Raw genomic sequence first — 18101 nt, forward strand, 5'->3', positions numbered from 1 at the left:
TTTTGCCACAAACCTGCCGAGAACTGCCAATGTCCCAGAAGGGAAGCACAGAGGTGGAAGTGGAGAATATGGGCCAAATGTATCATCATGTGGCCTGGGACGATCATTGTGTTAAAGGGCAACAGAAATATCTGTAAATTTTCAATTCCAGTAGGATAATTGGGCATAAATACACACTCCACACAGAGGGACCCCAGGGTGGGGGGGCTCTGATGCTTGGCAGCAGTGGGGCCCACCACCCCACTGGAGACCCCCCATTTTACCTACAGCACACACACTTCACACCCACACCCCTATACACAAATGGGATCGGGGAGGGGCAGCCGGTCTTCACCGCCTGGCTTGGGAGGATCCTGCTGGCCGGGGCACGGACCTCGCCACGACCCGCTGGGGCTCACCCTCCCTTTTGCAGCGTGGGGAGGGCTTCGGGGGTTGATATGGGAGGAGGGGTTGAGGTCATGAGGGTCCGGCTGGGTGGTGGGTGGGGTCCTTGGCCCGTGTCTCGTCGTCCGGCACCCGATGACCCAAATGGCTGCTGCCCAGTACGGCGGAGCGCGCCTTTCCTGTGGCCTGGGGGCCTTGACACCGGGGTCGCCTATGCTCCCCGGTGCCGGATGGGCCCCCGTAGAGTGGCCTTCTCAAAGCCTGGCTGGGTGAGTGGGCGGTCCCCCCCACCCAGGCAGCGTGGGTCCCATCGCTGGAGATACTCCTGGTCCGGGGGTATCCCACTCTCTTTCTGGTCTGGCTGGTCGGACTAGGGAGGATCTGGTTCCACAAATGATCACATGGTTCACTTTGGGCAGCGTGCATGTATCTCCACCCCCACGTGCACGTGCACACTGTCACACTGCCCCCTGTCTGATTTATCCCTCTTCCTAACCCACAGTGTATTGAAGGACAGATATCTTCCACTAATCATAGTGTCAGAATTTCACTTTTGGATATAATATTTGCCTCTCTGCAGATTTAGCAACAAAAACAATTTTCCCCTCTCATCCCTCTGCAGGTGGTTTCTCAGCCAAGCTCGGGTCCTCTACCAGAAGGCCTGGGAGCTTGAGGGTCCTGCACAGTGTCTTAGCTGTTCCTAGCACTGCGCTTTTCTGGACTGAAAGGTCTGAGGTCTTTCACATTTACTATTGCAAACCCCAGACTTTGATAAACCATTCATTCTGCAGACAGAAGCATCAGGGGTGGGCCTTGGAGTGGTGCTTCACCAGGAGGTGGATGAGGAGAGACGACCAGTGGTGTTCCTATGCCAAAAGCTGTTGGACCGGAAGACGAGGTACTCGATAAAGTGGGCTATTGAGACTCTTCGCTATTACTTGTAGGGACATCACTTCATTTTGAAGACGGATCATCGGGCGTTGCAGTGGCAGAACCGGATGAAGGATACGAATGGGCGAATCTCAGGATGGTACCTGTCTTTTCCGCTGTGGCAGGATTAATTGTCTCAGGTGCAGTGGGGAGGATAACTGCAGGCAATGGCCTCATGGGGCGCTATGAAAAGGCCAAGAAGCCCTCAGTTGCATATGGGCATTGGAACAGAATACTTCCTGTTGCACTGTTCCGGTTAGAATTACAGGTAACGTAGCGGTGGTAGCCTGTTTACTGCCTCATGTTTACATGCTGTTTTCAGCTCTGGATAATGACAGCAGGAACAGATTTGTGCTGAATTACAGCCCCTGCAGTTGAGCCCGCCTCCCAGGTGACGAACAGTCTGTCTGGTAAGCCGGCGAGGGTCAAGTCCTGCGCTTGCCTTTAAGCCGTTTTTATTTTTGCTAATGTTTCTTGTTGGTCTTGTATTACCAGGGACTTTCTGACGCTCCCATTGGTGGAACAACTGCTGATTTTTATACACTGAGTTTTTGGAAGCATTTTAACCATCACTGCTCGTGTGCTGATTCTCTGTGGACTACGACCAGGGCTCTGCCGGGCCCGGGTGCTCGGTGGCTGCTATTGAGCCAAAGCAAAGGAGGACTAAACGGGGCGTTTACGCCTGAATTCTTCCCCCGTCACCCACAAAAAAAAAGCTTGGCAGCACTCTCCTCATCCAGCAGCACCCTATGGGCGGACCTGCTCCTATGATAGTTTCTTTTATTTTTTGTTTTAAGAAAATTTTTATATAATTCTTTTAGAACTAAGTTAATCCTTCTGTTTTTCCCCTCCCTCAGTGCTAAGGACCCAGGTGTCAGGCCTAAATTTTGGGGGGGAGGCTTTCCCTCGGTTTGGACTGACGTGTCCTTGGGTGAAGGGTTCACAAGTGTGTGTGGTCTGCATCATGGAAGTGGGGTGAATTCCTTTTTTTGTTCTCTGGGAGCCTCCACCTTTAAACATTCAGCAGTGACGTGCGGTGAGGTTGATGGCTGGTGAGGCACTGACTCCTCTGGGGTCAGATTTACAATGAAAGAACTGAAGATTTCACCATTCATCCAACAGCAGGTAACAGCTTATAAAATACACACGATAAATTATTTGTCCTACAGAAAATTTTTATTTTATAGATGGATAGAACACTCTTCTTGTGTATAAATTATTCATATATACTGTAAACAAATAGTAACCATTTCTGGTATTTTTCCAACTTCAAATTCTGGTGCTTTAATCAGTTTTATCAAATGTTGTCTGTGAAAATGATCATAAAAATAAAATAAATTATTATACTTACATTTTTGTCCACTTACTCCCTTGTTATTTAAAAAAAACATTGAAAAACATATTTGGCCTTACTTTTTGAGTCTGTCCGCTGATCCTATTCCATAAAAAGCTCTATGATCAGTCGGAAAAGTCTTCCTTTTCCTTTAGTTTAATGAGTTTCTCCCTCTCAATGGAGAAAGACGTCCTTACTGTTTCTACGGCACCAGTGTAGCTACAAAGCAGCTGTCAGCTCACATCTGCCCCCTGCTGGTGAGGCTTGCCTCACCTAAAGCCTTTTCTGCGGGCCTACAGCAGTGTTTTCAGCGCACGTCTCTGTTAAGTCCTGCAGTCAGACATGAGGCACAGCGCTTCAGAGCCTCACCAGGGGCCTCATTTATAAACGTTGCGTACGCACAAAAGAAGGCGTACGCCACTCTCTACGCAATAGTTGGTATTTATAAAAAGCAAACTTGACGTAAAATGTGCGGTCCTTCACGCAAGCTCTGACCCAGGCGTACGCACAAAAACGGGTGAAATGAGAAACGGCGACACCGTCGGCAGATGGAAGAAACACATGAAAGTGAAAATGACAATACTGCCTCTCAGAAATAACATGAAGACTTCACAAAGCAAGTCTTACAATTAACAGCTACACAAACACCCGTTTGATCGATCAGCAGTGAAAAAAAAAAAAAAAAAAAAAAATCAAACCAAAATTACAACATAAATTCAAATGAACACTTATTTGCAGAAAGAAAAGTGAAATATGTTCTGCAATATTGGCATGTTGTGCAATTCATTCTCATAAATAATATAGTTAACAGAACGAAATAATGTACAAAACTGATATTCTCGTCAATGTGTCCGTCTGGCGGAGCAGATATAGGTGCGGGCGTGCAGACGGACGGACAGACGTACTAATTGTCCACTGGGGAAAGTTGTTTTCATAGTAAAACATTTCTTCATAAGCCACTGAATTATGGTATTCATGCATATGCCTTTAGTTTGTTTTATTTTTGATAAAACAATGTATGGCGTATGTCTCAACCATTCAGAAAGCAACAAGAAATTACATTTGGGCGGAACAATTTCCCATTTCCACGTCGATTATTACCGACATCTGTAGCTTGTCAGATGTAATAAATGGAGGGAAATAAAATGCCCCATCACAATGCGTAATGACGCACAATGGCTGATCTTGCGCTCTTAGAAGATGTGGCAAATGGAAGAATTCGGAGTGAACGTATCTTTAGACGGCAAGAAGACTTGCTGGCAAACGAGGACGAGTGGCTTATGAGCCGGTTCCGACTTCCTCGAGCCGTCCTTTTGGACCTCTGCGGGCTTTTGGGCCCAGCGTTACAGAGGAGCACTCGGAGGAACCACGCGTGTCACCCAGTGCATCTGGCGCTCCGGTGCCCCCCCCCCTCTGGCGATGCAGCGCTAGACGTTTTTTTGCCTCGACTTTGATGTCCGACCATCCCTTTTTATTTCGGCCACGGTCCGAGGTTGTGAGGCTACAGCATTTACAGCGTCTGCCGCCGTCTGCCACTCACGTGCCTTTTCGGCATTAGTAATGCCCACACTGTCCCCTCCAAACAACACTTTTCTCCTCTTTTCCACCTCGCCAACGATAACTTCTACTTCACATTGAGTGAAATTACGTTTTTTTGATTTCCTCTCTGTGTTTGCCATGGTTTCGCAATCAATGAATATTCATTTGTGGGCGTTTCACGGACTATTTATGGGCAACTATGGGCGTGTCATGAGGCCGCAAAAGCTGCGCTACATTTAGAATTGGTTGTGATTTATTAAGGGAAAGATGCGTAGGATGTGCGTGCGCACGGTTTTATAAATCTGAATATTTCTGTGCGTACGCACATCCTATGTTTCATCTGTACGCCACTTCTGACGCAAATCCTACGCAAAGCTTTATAAATGAGGCCCCTGGAGTTTCCGCTCCATCTGTGATCGCGCAACACTCAAATTCGGCGATTTTAACCTCAAACTGTGGAAAACGCGTTGAGTTGACTGAAAATGTATATTTATCACAGGTCAGAGGAAAATGATATACACTTAATTTACCTTTTTCTATTTATCAAGATTATGACAGATGAGGCTGTGCCGCACTTGCCTCACCTGAGCGCACGTCACTGCCATTCTGGCCCTCAGCGGACTGAATCTCTGTTTCTGTTTTTCTTTTTTTTTTCTGTACATGTATTTTAGCAGGTCTATTATTAATTGGTTTTAACATTTTGTACATTTAACATTTTAACTTTGGTACCACTTTCTCCTGCTGTTGTGTGCATCCGCCAAATCAATTCCCTCTGGACCACACAGCTATACAACTTCACAGTCCACTACAAGCCAGGAAGATCAAATATGGTGGCGGACTTATGAAGGTATTAATGTTCCAAAATGCACGAGCTTGTATATTTGATTTGAGAACTTGTAATACAGAATGTGAATACTGTTGCAAAAAGAAATCTGCATCTGTGTGTAAAAATCTTCTGCTGTGAACTGACAAATTCCATTTGCATGTGTTCATTTAGAGTTACAACTTCAAATCTGTGATTCCAACCGCTCAAATGTGCTTCTGCGTGTGCTCCAATCTGCTGGCGCAAATCACAAGTGCGCTACAACTGCGCTCTGAATTCTTACACATTCCTGGCGAGAAATTTGTGTCAAAACTTGTCTCTAAACTGATCTGTGTCCGAAAATGGACCTAGGGGGGGGAGGGTTAGAGGAGGCGGAGTCAACCAATCAGAGTGCAGGATTCGGAGAACTTGGTAGAGTTAGAAAGAGCTTCACAGAGTCGGACTTCCTGCTTCAATAACTCTTCTGATAAACGTTCAAATGTGACAGCAAGTCTCTCAATCATTTTGTATTAACACGGAGAGTGAACTACAAATGCATTTCTAAAGGAAAAAAACGTTTTTCCAGCATTTTAATGAGAAATGATCTCTTGTTCTTAAATGGAGACATACAGCAGCGGCTGCCAACAGAAAAATCATCTTTGTTGTAGCAGGACAATAGGGCCAGGGCTGTTGAGCATCTTTATTATAAATCATACGAATTAACCTTTGAAAACATATATTAGAAACCATACTGGGTTTGTGACACCGCGCTACGCCGGCGCTCAGCGGCCAGCCGTTGAGCTCCGCCGAAGAAGGAGATGCGAGGACCCGCTGACCGACGGCGGAGCACGGCGGTCGCCCAGACCCAGCCTCGCCCGTCGCTCGCTCGGCGTCTGTCCGCTGAGCGGGGGCGTAGCGCGGTGTCACACCGCTGTCAGCCGCCGAGCTCCGCGGAGGAAGGAGAGGCCGAGGATCCCGCTGGACGAGGGCGTAGCGCGGTGTCGTGGACCCAGCCGTCGGTCAGTGGGATCCTCGCTTTTCATTTTCTCCGCGGAGCTCAGCGGCCAGACGCCGAGCTCCGCCGAGGAAAGAAGAAGCGAGGATCCCGCTGACCGACGGCGGAGCACGCCTGTCGCTTGCGCAGGAACAGCCGTTGCTCAGTGGGCTGGGACCGCCACAGCCACGCTCCGCCGTGCTGTCGCCTGGAACATCGCTGGGAACGCCTTGATCTAATCTGATACATTTTTTTCAAATGTTAATCCATATGATTTATAATAAAGCTGCTCAATAGCCCTGGCGTCCTGCTACAACAAAGATGATCTTCCTGCTGACGCTGTCCGTTCGCAGCCGTCTAGCTGCATGTCTGCATTTAAAGCACAAAGAGATCATTTCTCATTAAAATGTATGAAAAAATGAATTTTTTTCTTTAGAAATGCATTTTTAGTTCACTCTCCGTGTTAATACAAAATGATTGAGAGACTTGCTGTCACATTTAAACGTTTATCAGAAGAGTTATTGAAGCAGGAAGTCCAACTCTGTGAAGCTCTTTCTAACTTTACCAAGTTCTCCGAATCCTGCACTCTGATTGGTTGACTCCGCCTCCTCTAACCCTCCCTCCCCCCTAGGTCCATTTTCGGACACAGATCAGTTTTGACACAAATTTCTCGCAAGGAATGTGTCAGAATTCAGAGCGCAGTTGTAGCGCACTTGTGATTTGCGCCAGTTTGAAGTTGTAACTCTAAATGAACACATGCAAATGGAAATTTGTCAGTTCACAGCAGAAGATTTTTACACACAGATGCAGATTTTTTTACACAAGTATTCACATTCTGTATTACAAGTTCTCAAATCAAATATAAAAGCTCGTGCATTTTGGAACATTAATACCTTCATACGGACTGCCTGTCAAGGATGACTGAGGACTGAGAGGTGCACTGTTTTGGAGAAAGGAGGAGGAAATGAAACGAAGAGCTCCTACGTTACTTTAGTAAAGGGTGTGGTATACAGGTATGGTAGGTGGGGACACATCATTTTAAAGACTTTATAATGGTAATAAATGGCACCTTTTATAGGTTTGAATAAAGATGTATTAATCAGAGGTTTAGATGGTTTTATATTTCGTATATGATGTAGATGAATTGGCAGCTACCTGGAAGAAAGGAATGTTAGTCTTCAGTAAGGATGGCCCGTTTGACACAGACCCTTCGACACTTGTTTCCCCTTCATGAAGCAGAGTGGTTCGGCACAATGTTTCGGTCATGTGTCAACTAACGCAGATCACATGGTTGATGTATGAAGCGCCAAATGCATTGTTTGGTCGAACCAGGGTTCAGATGTCACTTGTGTTTGAACAGTTGGGCGCGCTATTCTCTTTAAATACATATAAATTCCAAACAACGTTTCTCGATCAGTTTTGTTGTTTTCCCCTGTATCGGAATCAACGTCAGTTCATTGCACTTTACCATGGCTCCTGGTAAAAAAACGTTCTGTGGCTCATTCATTTCAACTTGGTTTCTCCTAATAAGGAAATACACTACATACGGTATTTATTAAGGGGGTGGTTTTATAAATCTTTGATGTCGAGAGCACATGGTCACTTTAAAGATAGCTCAATGACAAAGTTAGTGGTGTTTTATCCTTTTTTAATGCTTTATTTAAAATTTGTGTTGGAAAACGTAATAATTCCGTTTGAAATTTTTTGTACCATTCTGAAGGAAGGAAAATACTGTGTGGAAGTGAGAATAATGGGTGTAGTCTTTTTCTGTTGGGTAGATATCTCTCCAAATATCTATAATACCATGTTGTGACATCAACATTTGAAATTTCTTCTGCCAGGCCAGTCTTGATGAGTCCAGCCTTGGGTCTAGTCTAATGTTCCAGTCCCCTCCAAAAATAATTATACCGTCTGCCTGTGTCATTAACGCTATAAGTTTTTGATAAAATGAAAAGTCACTGCCAGGGGGGCGTAGATATTTAAAAAATGTTATTTAAACTCCATCTATTTTCACTGTTACCAGTATGCAGCACCCTTCTTTATCTTTTTGTTCAGAAATGAATTCATATGGTATCTTTTGGGATATTAAAGTTGCAATACTTCTTCTGTGTCTAGTTTTATAGGATGAGAAATAGGCCTTTGAAAATCCCAACATAAAAGCATCAGAGATTTTTAAAAAAAAGATTGTTCTCTCAGCAAATAGTTGAATCAAAATAACTTTTAGCTGGGAGAGTTCTTCCAGACAAGAGGTTCTGACAAACAGAACCTTTGTGGAGCTGGAGATGTTGGAGCTCCAGTCAGGGATAGTCCTGCCCACTTTAAAGAGCAGGGCCCTGGGAGATGGCTGTGTTGTCTTTACTGTCATAGCTATTGTGTGTCCCGACTAATTTAGTGTTTGCTTTAAACGTCAGGAGGAAAAAAAGGCACTTTGAACACTTACATTGTGCACCAATTCCCAAGAGATTCTTCTTTAAACATTTTTCTTGTCTTTTGGTGGTTTCCTCCTGTATTCTTGGAGTTTCTCCACGAAGCGTGGTTGATGCTCCTCCGTGCTCCTCTGCACAGCGCGGTCCTCTTGCCGCTTCCATGCAGAAAGTGGTTGTAGCTCACGCTGGTGGGGGTCGGTGGGAGGAGGGATGACGGTAACCAGGAGCCCCAGTGATGACATGTCAGCTGTAGCCTCCGCTGCGGCCTGATGTGGGCGCACTCCCTCCTCGTACAATAAGCTCGTTTTTGCAGGGTAAGGGGTCTGGAATCTGATTTTTCTCTCCTTCAGCACTTTCTTTGCTTTGTTGTAGTCCATACATTTCTTCTGGATTGCTGGGGGACAGTCCTGGTCCATGAAGAAGCGGTTATTGTTGTGTATGGTCTGCCTCTTCTACCAGGCCCTCTTTATCACTTCTTCTTTGGCTCTGAAGTTGAAGACCTTGGATCTGATGGAGCACGGTTTGGACTGTGGTGTTGCGGGCTTTGGTGCAGGAGCTCTGTGGGCTCTTTCTATCTTAACACCGGAGTCATGTGTAATATCCAGAGTCTCAAAGAGCAGTTTTTCTAGAAAGACGATCATATTGGTGAGCCTCCTGATCTGTTAGCTTAGCTTAGCTTCCATGTTATCCTGCCGCTGCAGAAGTTTCCTCAGCAGCGTAGATGTTGCTTGTAGAGTTGTTTCCACATCATCAATGCGAGTTTCAGCCTCTTCTAATCAAGCCTCGGCCTTCAGCTGGTTTCTTTGTATCTCTGAAAGTTGTCGTTCATTGTCCTGTTGAGGGCTTTTGAATTCTTTTAGGATTTCTTCCAGGCCAGCTGGTTCGGTTTTGCCTTGATTAATAGCCTCATGCTTGGAACAGCGGCTCCGGTTATCATCCTTATTTTCATTAATTAAGTGCAAAATCTTTGTTTTTCCTCGTTCGTATCATTCTTATGTTAGAAGAATATCGCTTTACTTCAAAATTGGTCGATTTTCAGGGAGGTTATTTAATATAACCCCTAAGCTATGCTGCCATATTCAGTGAGGAGCCGGAAGTCCTCTGTTTTTTTTATTATCATGAACAACACTGTGGTGTTTTACTTTTTTTAAATAACATTCCAACTTTGTAGTGTTACAAGGACAAGGAGCTTTAGATGATGTACGTCCAGTCCGCCACCAGATGCCGCTGTTCTGTGTGGTTTCAAAACCCCGAATGGTTGTTTCATTCACAATTACATGAACCCTGTGAAAGCTTCATGGTGCTTCTACTTCCATCCGTAGTCTTCAGTATAATTAGATTAAGGTGTGACTGCAAGATGCACTCACCTGTTGTGTTTGTCTTTCCCAGAGTGCTCAGGCAAAACATTCCCTAGGAACAGAGCTGTATTCAAGGTTCCAGGAGAATCTACTCACAGGCCAGATGGGAGAAGTCATTGTATTTGGGAGATATATGTTGTTTTAATCTTTTGTGTGATATTATAAATTAGAGTAATAAAGATGAATTGGATTTTAGATTTTTTTTAAAGGAATTTAGAATAAAGAATTCTGTATGTTTGAATGAATTGTAGATTTTGAGGAAAAGTTAACCTCCTTCCAGGTAGGAGGACATGGTATGCTTAATTAGGATTTAAACCACCTGTACATTTTTGGGAAGCTGCCCTTTTGATTTTGAATGTGTTGGTGCCACGTCAAAGGAAAATACCTATGGAATAATAAAGATTGTTATTCATTTAACTTGACCACTGAAAACCTCCTACACTCCCACTTCCCAAAGGCCATTTGCTGACAGAATGTTAAATTATGAGAAAAAGCACCTATTCAAATAAATTAATCTTATTTTTGGTGTTTAGAAAAATGAAAAATCAATACCTAAACTATAACATTTTATTATTTAAAATCTGCCAGACCATAAACTAACTATTGTTTATGCATCTGATCAGTGCAATTCCACAATCTTTTCTGCATTCTACAATAGTAAAATGTTAAACTTCTTGGTAAAATACATTTCAATAAAATTAATGAAAATTTATCATAAGATTTGGCTTAAAATGTTAAATAGATTTGTGAACACATTGTAAATCTTACTAAACTAGGAAGGAAAAACATTTGTTTTGAACTTTTTCTTTAATAAAATATTAAATGGATGTAGAGCAGGAAAAACACAAACCTGCAAGACTGCATTATAGCTTTACTCACATAGGAAAGCAAAACAAGAGCATAATATCATGTTTGATGTTATGCTCTTGTTATTGTGAATCTAATCTGTGAATCTAACATCAAAAATGTATTGTGAATCTTTGTCAAATAGTTTGAAAAACAATAACAGTACCCTCTTTCAATGGTCAAAGTACCATGAAGTCAGGCATTGCTCAAGACGGAAAAAAATGCTTCACACTTCACAAATATGCTAAATATGACGAGATAAAAACGTACACAGTTTTGCAAGAAACCAGCCGAGAACTACCAATGTCCCAGAAGGGAAGCACAGAGGTGGAAGTGCGAGAATATGGGCCAAATGTATCATCATGGGGTTTTGGATGATCATTTTGTTAAAAGGCAACAGAAATATCTTTAAATGCTCAATTTCAGTAGGATAATTGTGCATAATTTGTGGATGTGTGACTTGATGAAGCTGCTAAACTGTCATTTAGTCAAGTAAGTTAAGTCCTGAATAGATTGAAAATCCCAAAAGATGAATTTTAATATGCTTAATTGGTTCAAACTTTTGTTGCAGATGTGCATTTTGTTTAAACGGTAAAAATCAACTTTGCCAGATACTAAATTCTGGGGTTTCATTCACTGTAAATTGCAACCATCAAAATAAAACAAATGTAAAATGTGTGTGTAAAATAAAATATATACATCCATTTTTGAACCCCCTGAATCCCTTACAGGGGGTCCAAGCAACCACTGGGTTGCTAGAGCCTATCCTCTCTAATGTTAGGCAACGGCAACGTAAACCCTGGACATGTCGCCAGTCTGTTGCAGGGCGTAGAATATATGTTCTAAGACTAAAACATGTTAACTTGGTATTTCACAACCTTTTCTACACGCTGCTGAAGAAAACCAGCAGGCTTGGGCTGAACAGGAAGTTGTGATCATTAAGGCCTTTTTGACCCACAAAGTTCAGTTGGAAAACAAACTTTGGACATGAATTTTCCATTATTTGATGATGATGATTCTCCATTTACAAGTCTCTGAGTTTGTGTCCAGTGCATAAAAGGCTGTCCATTCAAACATGTCGTCTAATTCTGCTGATGTAGAAGGTCCGGGTGGTTACAGATCATTACTTTGTTCAGAACAAATGTGCCCACATTTTCCAAAATGGGATTTTTCTTGTGGTTAAAAATAATTGAAAAAGTGTCAATATTTGTAATGATGAATTATGTCATCCTCTTTTCATCAAACAGCATATCCAGGACAACACATAAGAGAACACTCTTTGTATCTGGCTCCCCTAACAATGGAGTGAAATGTCTGGACCGTTTGTAGAAGTCAGAGTTCTGTGGGTCACAACACCATAACGCTGCCAAATCTGTAAAGCTTTCCTTTATTCTCATTTCCTTTGTATATCCTTGAAAGCAGCTTCAATTTTTCTCCCAATCTCTCCCTTTATTTTCCCTTAAACTGTAATTTTCGCTTTCTCATACGTACAAAGGTGTTTATGTGCTTTGTAAGTGGGTTGGTAGGGAGACCAGGTGTCACCGTGGAAACCAGGTCCACCTTCGTGCAGATGCACCATCACAACATGTCAAGATTGCAGGCAGATATTGTGTAAATCCTGTTTTGCTTTCTGGTACCCCAGATGAAAGCATTTCTTCTTATCATTGTTTTCACCTTAAATCCATGTTTCCACTTAAAATATTCTCATCAAATGTTTTTTTTTTTTTTACAAAAAAAAACCCTAAATGTTGTTTTAATCATGTATATATATATATATATATATATATATATATATATATATATATATATATATATATATATATATATATATATATATATATATATATATATATATATATATATATATATATATATATGCTACCCAGCCGCATACATATATATATATATGTATGCGGCTGGGTAGCTCAGTTGGTAAGGTACAGGACTGTCACGCAGGAAACCTTGGTTCGATTCCCAGGGGCGGAATGAACAATATAATGGCAATGGTAAATGGGGGCAATTACCATAACAATGGAAATGGGGCAATTACCATAACAATGGCGAGCAATTAACATCACCCAGTGAGGGTCCTTGGGCAAGACCCTTTACGCTACAGCCTACCTCACAAACATGAGAGACAATGAACCACATGTCATGCCGGCTCAGACGTCGCCCGGCCAAACAAGGTCTGCGTCAGGTGCTGGGGGACCAGAGCACTCTGATGGAAAGTGGGCTACTGGAACAAGACGGAAATGGACTAGATGCGAGAACAAGGTTCTGTTAGAATGCTACTACTCAAGTAATCCCAACCAGCGTGGTTACATGCAGAGAATGTGGAATGGATGGATGCTTCAAAACCCACAATCAAGGCTAACTGCCAAACAACTGGTAGCCCAATGCTCTAACATCCACAAACGGCAACTCCTATCACAACTTGAGATTGAAGCGATACAATACAATGGCAATACCCCGGGAGAGCCAGAACAACAGGTCAGAGAGGAGGCTATACTACACTCCCACCCTGAGATTGGGTACACAGCCCCAACAACCACAGTTACGCTGAGCGAGGCAGCAACTGACCTGAAAGACAAGATCATGTCTAGAATGAACACTTGGCAACCCCGACACCAGCTACAACGGTTAAGTGATGTACCGCCTGAAAGTCTACTGGAAACTGTGAATGAAGCATTGAGGGCAATTCCTACCACAACCATCACAGAAACCAATGAACTGGTTTACACTTCAGCAGCAGTGATCCTTGAGATGCTTGGCTATAAGAGTAACCATGGGAGAAAACAATACCCACCATGGAAGCAACGGTTAGAGGCCAAAATCAAGGCAACTCGGAAGGATGTGAGTAAGCTGACAGAGGCTCAAAGAGGTACAATGAGAAAGCAAGTACCTAAGAGATACAGCCAGATGCCCATACCTGAAGCACTGGAAACTGCCAAACAAAGGCTCCTAGCCTTGAGCAGCCGCCTAAAGAGGTACACAAGAGACAATGAAGCCAGACGGATAAACAGGCTGTTCGCAACTCAACCTGCGAAAGTGTACGCTCAGTGGCAGGGTCAAAACAGCCGAGCAGACCCACCAAGGCTAGAAACTGAACAGTACTGGAAAAGTATATGGGAGAAAGAGACAGCACATAACAGCAATGCCCAGTGGCTGGTCTCTCTGAGAGAAGAACATAGCAACCTCCCTGAACAGAATCCAGTAACCATCACAGTGGCAGACATCCAAGAAAGAGTCTCAGGTATGAAGAACTGGACAGCACCGGGCCCTGACATGATACATGCCTACTGGCTAAAGAAGCTCACTGCACTCCACGAGCGCCTGGCAGCACAAATAAACCAGCTGCTAAGAGATGGAACTCACCCCGAATGGCTAACAGAAGGGCGAACGATCCTGATCCAGAAGGATCCCTCAAAGGGTGCAGTCCCATCCAACTACCGGCCAATAACCTGTCTCTCCACAACATGGAAGCTCATGTCAGGCATCATTGCAACCAAGATAAATAGGCACATGGATCAATTCATGAGTGACACACAGAAGGGCATTGGTAGAGACTCCAGAGGAGCCAAACACCAACTCCTGGTTGACAGAACAGTCGCTCAAGACTGCAAGTCACGACACACCAACCTGTGCACAGCCTGGATTGATTACAAGAAAGCCTATGACTCAATGCCACACACATGGATCACTGAATGCTTGGAGCTGTACAACATCAACAGGACTCTAAGAGCCTTCATAGGAAACTCAATGAAGCTGTGGAAAACCACCCTTGAAGCCAATGGGAAGCCACTTGCACAAGTGTCCATCAAATGTGGGATATACCAAGGTGATGCTCTGTCCCCACTGCTGTTCTGCATAGGTCTGAACCCCCTCAGCCAAATAATCAACAAGACTGGCTATGGATACCGACTCAGAAATGGGGCAAACATCAGTCACCTCCTCTACATGGATGACATCAAGCTATATGCTAAGAGCGAACGTGACATTGACTCCCTGATCCACACCACCAGGATCTACAGTACTGACATTGGGATGTCATTCGGGCTCGAGAAATGCAGTCGGATGGTGACAAAGAGAGGCAAGGTAGTCCACACAGAAGGGGTCTCACTCCCAGAAGGAACAATAGCAGACATTGAGGACAGTTACAAGTACCTCGGAATTCCACAGGCAAATGGCAACCTGGAGCAGGCAACAAGGAAAGCTGCAACAGCTAAATACCTCCAACGGGTAAGGCAAGTCCTGAGAAGCCAGCTCAATGGCAAAAATAAGACCCGGGCAATAAACAGCTACGCACTGCCAGTTATCAGATACCCTGCAGGAATAATAAGATGGCCAAAGGAAGAGGTACAGACCACGGATGTTAAGACACGAAAGCTCCTCACCATGCATGGAGGGTTCCATCCCAAATCCAGCACCCTGAGACTGTATGCTAGCCGCAAGGAAGGAGGCCGAGGACTAGTGAGCGTAGAAGCCACTATCCAGGATGAAACATCCAAGATGCATAAGTACATCAAGCTCAAGGCCCCAAATGACAGTGTGCTCAGTGAATGTCTCAGGCAATGGAGAGCAGAGGATACAGTGCTGGAGGACAGATCCTCATGGGAGGACAAACCCCTGCATGGGATGTACCACCGGACCATAACTGAAGTGGCTGATATCAAGAAGTCCTACCAATGGCTAGAAAGGGCTGGCCTACAGGACAGCACTGAGGCACTCATCCTTGCAGCTCAGGAACAAGCCCTGAGCACCAGAGCAATAGAGGCTCAGATCTACCACACCAGACAAGACCCAAGGTGTAGGCTGTGCAAAGAGGCGCCTGAAACAATCCAGCACATAACTGCAGGGTGTAAGATGCTGGCAGGTAAAGCATACATGGAGCGCCACAATCAAGTGGCTGGAATAATATACAGGAACATGTGTGCAGAATATGAACTGGAAACCCCAAGGTCAAAATGGGAAACACCTCCGAAGGTTGTAGAGAATGGGAGGGCAAAGATCCTGTGGGACTTCCAGATCCAGACTGATAGGATGGTAATGGCGAACCAACCAGACATTGTAGTGGTGGATAAAGAACAGAGGAAAGCCGTTGTGGTGGATGTGGCAGTGCCAAGCGATGGGAACATCAGGAAGAAGGAACATGAGAAACTGGAGAAATACCAGGGACTCAGAGAAGAACTGGAGAAAGCCTGGAAAGTGAAGGTGACAGTGGTGCCTGTGGTAATTGGAGCACTCGGGGCAGTAACCCCCAAGCTGGAGGAGTGGCTGCAACAGATACCTGGAAAGATCTCAGACATCTCAATCCAGAAAAGCGCAGTGCTAGGAACAGCTAAGATACTGCGCAGAACCCTCAAGCTCCCAGGCCTCTGGTAGAGGACCCGAGCTTGAGTGAGAAACCACCCACGAAAGGGTGATAGGGGCAAGTTTTTTTTATATATATATATATATATATATATATATTAGCTTTTTTTTAAGGAGAATGTTCTTCCAGTTTAAATCCTGCAGGTTAAACAAAATTGTGTTGAAATCCAGAGAAGGAAAAAACCTCAAAAGTGACTGATTGCTTAACCCTTGTGCTATCTTAGATGACCCCACCCTTACATTGACGTGTTCTCCCTACCATGACAAAGGTGGATAAAGGTGGAAAGATTTCATGTAATCCATGGACACCAGTGAAGATCACAAATCATTGAAGAAAAAAGGTTCACAGCACTGTCTAGTGGGTCTAGATGACCCAACTCCCAATGTTAAAGTGCCTAGGATAGCACAAGGGTTAAAGCTGTTTCTACAGGTGTCAGACAGGATTTAGCTTTGCAGGTAAGAGATGTGAACAAAAAGAGGTCAACGACTGGACACCAGGGGCCTGTTTCAGAAAGGAGGTTAAGTGTAAACTCTGAGTGCGTTAACCCTGAAATCAGGGAAACCCTGGGTTTTCCGTTTCAGAATGGGAGGTTTGTTAAACCAGAGTAAACAGAGTAAGTCAAACCCGTTTCTGAAAGAGAGGTAACTTATACTCGGAGTCAGTGTCCATGGTTACTTACGCTGTGAACCTAACCTGGTCGGGAGCAGGTTTTATTCTCTAAACTCAAGGTTTCTGCCGGTCCCCTCCCCTTTTTAAAGACGAAGCGGTATTTGTCGCTTTAACCTTCATTGCCCAAATTTCCGTCACACAGAGACAAGTGACAAGAATGGCTTGTCCTGTTTTGGAGGACCCAATAGACGAGGAGGCTGCATTAATTCGTAGAGAATTACATTTACGTCGTGCGAGGATTTTGAGACCTAGACTCGATTTTTTGTCATTTCCCCATACGTTTTTGTTTGAGCGTTACCGTTTTTCGTTGCAGTCAATTACATATATACAATGAAAACAACATTAGACATTGCTATGTAGATGTTTCATATGTCAAATATTGTCAACAAAGTCTACATCCATGACATGCTCAAATTTTACCTGCTTGAATTATGTTTTTATACTTCATTTTTAGCTGCTGCCATGTTCTTTTAATTCCTGCAGGATTGCATCTACATGAAAATGAAATCAGGGACATTGGATTGGATTAATGTAACAATTACTTTTTGGAAACACAATTTGCTAGTACTGCTTACTTTCTTAATCCCATATAAACCTATACCACTTGATCAATACAAGGGTAGACATAAGCTCACTTTTAAAAACACAATTGAATGTATTAATTTTAAACTGACCAACTGACATGGTGCCTCTGTCGGCCTCCTCCCCCTCTCCTCTCCGCTTGGCTGCTGATTCTCAACACCTGCGACCACTTACCTCATCACCTCATCCGCCTTCATAAGGAGCCACAGGATCATCAGTCTTCGCCAGTCCGTTGCCCCTGATGGTGCATAGTTGGTCCTCAAGTCAAGCTATTGTTCGTTTTCGCTACGTCAAGCCTATGACTAAACCTGTCTCTCTCTCTACTCACCCTCAGGAATCCAGTACCACGAGTGGTCGCTCGAATCAGTTCCCAGCCGTTCTCATCAGTCTGTCCTCTCCTGCGGTCCCACCACGAGCCTCTGCCTCATCAAGTGTCTCCACCTTCGTCAACATCGGCCTACGGAGAAATCCACCAGTGACGCCGCTAACTTCTGTCTTTCAGTTCGGAACCGACATCTGGACCTGCTCACGTTCTGCTCTCTGCTCCTCGTATTAAAACTCTTACCCGCCAACGCTCGCCTCCCGCTGTGTTTCTTCTGGGTTCCAGCATCTGGGTTCGAAAAGTGTTCTGTAGCCATGACACCAACGTTTGCAAGAGGGGAAGGTTAACAAAAAAGTCCTCTAAACATTACCGACGTTAAATGCATTTTTCCCCCAGATTGGTTCTGTACACTGTGCAGCATTTCATCCAATTACACCAGGAATAACACTTCAAAAGTACACCTAAATATCGCCATTTTTAATTAATGTAATAACTATTTAAAAAGTTATTACAGCCAATATTTTATAACAATGATTTAAATTCAA

General features: G+C 44.0%; 1 protein-coding gene and 1 long non-coding RNA gene across 2 annotated transcripts in view; one reads left to right on the forward strand and one right to left on the reverse strand.

The window, feature by feature from the left end:
- Window positions 1-9995, reverse strand: part of wwc3 (WWC family member 3) — a 46145-nt gene extending 36150 nt beyond the window's left edge. Inside the window, exon 1 of the mRNA XM_078945706.1 lies at window positions 9776-9995. The gene's annotated coding sequence lies outside the window, so the exon portion shown is untranslated. The remainder of the gene's footprint in view (window positions 1-9775) is intronic.
- Window positions 436-17806, forward strand: LOC144991849 (uncharacterized). Its single transcript, XR_013655505.1, has 4 exons — window positions 436-1112; window positions 1176-1724; window positions 1810-2289; window positions 17435-17806. It is a non-coding gene; the product is annotated as an uncharacterized LOC144991849 (long non-coding RNA).
- Window positions 17807-18101: the final 295 nt, after the last annotated feature.

The sequence above is a fragment of the Oryzias latipes genome, chromosome 4, assembly GCF_053564925.1.
Source record: "Oryzias latipes strain Hd-rR chromosome 4, Olatipes_Hd-rR_3.1".
Lineage (NCBI taxonomy): Eukaryota > Metazoa > Chordata > Actinopteri > Beloniformes > Adrianichthyidae > Oryzias > Oryzias latipes.